Source organism: Manacus vitellinus, unplaced genomic scaffold (assembly GCF_001715985.3).
Source record: "Manacus vitellinus isolate BGI_N305 unplaced genomic scaffold, ASM171598v3 scaffold_22_pilon, whole genome shotgun sequence".
Classification (NCBI taxonomy): Eukaryota; Metazoa; Chordata; class Aves; order Passeriformes; family Pipridae; genus Manacus; species Manacus vitellinus.
In genome coordinates, this window is record NW_021939632.1 from 11,608,699 (window position 1) to 11,613,760 (window position 5,062).

Here is a 5,062-nt window from a genome sequence, read left to right on the forward strand (position 1 = left end):
AGCCAGAGCTCCGAGGACAGCCGAAAGGAAAGACGCTTTCCCTTCAGTGCAGCCTGCACCTGCCCTGCTTTATGTACACAAAAACCTTTTTGGCAATTCCGTGGCTATCCTTATCGGCATTTACCCTGTTTCAAAATACAAAATGCCACTTGGTTGTACGAAGAACAGTTTGATGGCACCAAGCAGAGTAGGTAAAATTGTTAAGTCAGTCAGTTTGATAGCCAAAAAAGGAAAGGCCAGCCCTTTGCTGTAAAGACAGCTGGATGTAAAAACCTTCTGACTGTCCTTGGCATGCTCAGGGGCAGTAACTGAGATGTCAGACTGGTGAAAATACAGAATGTTTTGAGGCAAGTGCTTTGCTGTTTTCCAGAACCCACTGAAGAAATCATCACACACAAGCCAAAATTTCAATTCTGGAGAAAGATTTTTCTGTCACAGAAGCAATACTTACAGTTTTCATTTTGGCTGAGTCACAGATGATTTTGCAGGACATTTATTTTCAATGAAACGAAGGATTCCTTGTCCCCTGAACAGCTCATTCTCTTATGCTGACAGCAGAAGTATAAGTCTGAGTTGATTAACAGTTCTTATACACAGAGTCTGGCAAATATATCAGGAATTTTACAGGGTCAGACAATTGACTGTATTTGCTCGCTGCTCGAGAACAGCTATCTTTTTACACAACTGCACAGACTAGATCACTGTGATTTTTTTTACAAGCATAAATGTGGCATGTTAAACCTCATTGTCTTCAAAACAATGGAAGGAAGGACAACTGGTATAGGTTCTGTAGGTAGAAAACTGAGGTCTGGAAGAGATGAAAACCTGCAGGTGGCAATTGTATGCTGATATTCATCAGCATTTAAAAAGTTCAGCCACAAAAAGAAAATATGTTTTGACTTTGCACCTAGTCTGTGCAACTTGTTACATAGCTGCAACCTGACATACATGGCACGTTTTTGTGTCTTTGGCTTAGTCACGTAATTGTTTTAAAATGCCAGGCAAATAAAAAAAAACACAATTAGAAGGAATAATAGCAAATAAATTAAATACCTGTATTTTTCTAAATAACTTAGCTAAGAATCTAATTAGTCAAGACAGCAACAATACCACTTGTGGGAAAGATCAACAAAAAAAATGAAATGCTATTATAATTTCACTTGCATGTAGTAAGAAATAAATTAATTTTTTTTCTATATATCATAGCCTGTTCTGATACTTGCTGCTGTGAGTGTTTTCTGTGGGAATAGCGTTGTATGAGGAAAATACAGTCAGTGGAATACAGAGGCACAGAAGGACCTATGTGATTGTTCCACAGTAGCATTGGAAATGTTGCATAGGTGAAAATGTGAAACTAAAGGTTCTCCTGACTTACTATTTCTCTTTGCAAACAACTCTAAGAATAAAAAAGGCTTCCTGAGCTTGGATAAAGATATCTGAGAGCATTTGACCAAGAATCTGTTCAGGCATAACCTTTTGTAACCCTTTGTTTGAATAAGTATAAACCCAGTAATCTCTGAACAATTAATAGAGTTAATATTAAAAGGCTGGCAGATTCCTGCTAAGTCCTGACACCAATACATTTGTTGAGCTGTGTGACTTGATTTCCTTTTCATCATAAATACACCTAAGCTGCCCAGTGTGGTTTTTGATACTTGCTATGCTTGTGCAGCACAGTGGTTCTTGTTCTAAGACTTACAATTCCCCTAAAACTAAATTTCTGGGCATTCTTCAATACTCAACTCAGTAGGTTTGGGTTTTTTTCTCTTTTAATTTAATCTTTGTTAGTCCTAATCAGATACAGATGTTTACCAAGTAAAATTAAAATATATGTTGAGAAAAATCTCAATGTATTCAAGCTATTCAGTATGCACCCCACTTCCAGAAAATCAAGCTCTTCAGTTCTCAAAAGCCTGTGTGCTATTTAGAATCACGACACTTGATTAATGTGACAAAATTATGCCTTTAATTAGAGTAAACTTTCACAGTTATTCCTGACAGAGTGAAGGTTTAAAAAATCCAAACCACCTGTGATTATCTTTGAAAACTGTAGAGGGTTTTGTTGGATTTTTTATGTTACCTCTCCACACATTCCCCCTTGCTTTTATCAAAATACTCACAATGTGGTTTTGTATATATAATGGCTTTACCATAAAAAGCTTCACTACAATTTCTTAAAGATGGTTACAGTAAGAAAACTAATGTCACACTTTTACACCATCTTTTGTCTTAGCTGCAGTAGTAGACAAAAGAATTGTCTCTACTGAAGTACTAGGCTGAAGCCAACAGAACTAGCTACTTTTTCTAGTGCAAGGCTGTATTGTAACCAGTCCTTAGTCTTGTCTCCCCCTATAATGTTTTCTCTAAAAGCCCCCCAAAATAAATTGCATCAGAAGTAATGATACAGAGGATCACCTTAAGAAAAAAGTGATTTGTTCAGTAAAAAAGGCACGCCCCAATTTAAGTGTATTTATTATCTTGATGGACCTAGAATGCATTGAACACAAACTGCAGCACAGTAACACTCTGGTATTCCCTCTGACTAAATGCTCTTTTTCAGTACTTACTATCAAGAAGCAGATTTGCACTTGTGTTTTCTGTTGTTGTTTGGCTTGGGCTTGGGATTTTTTATCTGTTGAAAAGCACGAATACTTTAGTGTACTCGTAAGAAACTTGAGTAGAGGGATGGATTTTATTGCTAGCTTTGACAACAGTGTTTGCTGATTCAATAGCAAGTTCTGTGATTCCCTGTGACAGCTTTGTCCTCGGACAGAACATCCCCCTGATGGAATTTCACCTTGAACTGTAACATAGGATCAGAATTAAATCCTATGTGGGGTTTTGAGAATAGGAATGATACCCTTCAAATCAATCAAATCAAATCAAATCAAATCAAGGGCTTATGATTTCTGAAAGGTCGTTGTAGCTAAGAACAAATAATTAGGTTCAGTGTAGGGTTGACTGGGTGGCATGTAAGGCTTGTGAGGTGCAGGTCAGACAATGTGACATACTGGCTTCTGCTCTCTGCAATGAGGCTGCATCAAATCAGTCACTCAGCAGTGTCTGTAATAAACGATGCATTTGCACTGGCCAACCTTGAACTTCTGTAAGGCATAAAGTTCTCTCCTAGAGAGAACTGTAATAGTCCAGGGTGAATATTACATATGTATGGGTTACAGTGGCTAGGTCTGCATCTAATGGTAGTTGAAGGTTGTCAATTCACTTCCAGAAATAACTGCAGCAGTATATTATGTGGTTCATTTGTCCATAACTACCCAGAAGATTACATCTAGTCCAGTAGATGTTGTGGTACTAAGGGTACTTCTGGAAGTGAATTGACATTGGATGACTTTAAACATCACATAAATTATAAACTATTTAGCTAAATTAAACAGACGATGTTTCACAACAGCAAAGAACTGCTGATACTTTTTACAACCCTGTTTCTGGAACTCCACCTTGCACAAAGAACATAATTTCTGATCTTGCATGCCTTCCGAATCCTGCACAAAACCACAAAATTATTATGGAGGGAAGGTTTCAGGTGACTGTGTTATCTGTGGTACTCCTTGTGTTTATCCAGCACATAAAAGTTCAGTTTCCATAATGTGAGTTGTTGGGAAATCAGATTCAAGATCCTTAATGCTAGTCATTTTGTAGAATGAGAAACAAAATACAGGCATTAACCCTCCACAGAAAAACCAACCAACCAAAAAACCCAAAAACCAACAAACCCTAACCAAAACCCAACCAGAAACACCAAACAAACACAAACTAACCCCCCAAAAACCCAAGAAGAAACATAGAGCTAAAATGACTTTTCACAAACAGCCACACAGTCTCAGCCATTTCTGAGCTGCTGCCAAAGACACTGAAACAGTAGAATCAGACAGAGCGCAGTAAGACTCTCCAGATACATGCAAAGAGGAAGACAAGTGTCAAGTTCTTTTGGGCTAAAAGAAACAACATACCTGGTCAGACTCAAGGCAGGCAGCATTCCACTTCTGTTATCAGAGTACAGGGATGTTTTATGAAATTTAAAGATAAAATGAATTCTGTATTCTGAAAAATTGATGTACAGAGATTCATTTGACTAAATGCAGACATCTAATACCAATTTAGGTACCTATTCTACCATGCCCCAAGAAGGCATGGATTTCCTTTTCATCCCATGTTACATGTGACATGTGTCACAGTGTGGATGTTTCAGATATCATTAGGCATTTAATATGGCAACAGACGCTTGTATTTAGGTGCCTGGATTTCACTCATATTGTTTCTTTTCTGCTTCTATAACATACAGCTCACAATAGACTATCCATGACTTTAAGAAACAAAGTGAAAGTCTAGTAACATTGGACATATTGCAGTGTAAAGGTGAATTTTGGAAACTTTTGTCAGATCTAAGGAGTTTTTTCCTAATTCTAGGAACAGTAAGAAATTTAAAATGTGTGCATATGCATATCTGCATGAATGTGAAGGGAGAAGGAATTCTTCTCTTCCAAAATCACTAGAAGAATTTAGCCCAGATTTGCACCCCCAAATTTGCCCTGGTTGAGCAAAGCAATTTCCAAATCAATCTACCTGTGCATGTGCAATTTAGAATACCTTGAAAATGGGCTCTGAAATGGAAAGCTCTGCTGAACCCTGATGATAGAGTCATTATGTTCCTGCCAAATGACAGAAACCAAACAAATGCTTATCAGTCCAGGTGGAATTCCTAAGGTAGTGCCACTGTATGATAACATACCTGCCACCATTTTAATACATCACCTGGTAGGACGTTTAGTACTCTTTTGAATTAATTAATCACACAGAGAAGGCCATTTGCTCTGTCTCAAGAGTTTTTCCAAGAAATCTATATTCAGGAAATGAGGTATTCAATAAACCTTTGAAAAATCAGCCTACTGTTCATATTTTAAAAGCATTGTGCTGACTACTTGGAAGTTATTATATTAAAAGGTTATTAATGCAAATCTCTCTAATTCAGGAACCCTATCTAACAATGACAATCTCAGCACTTATTAAGGACCTAATTATCACAACATCAGTGCACCTAACA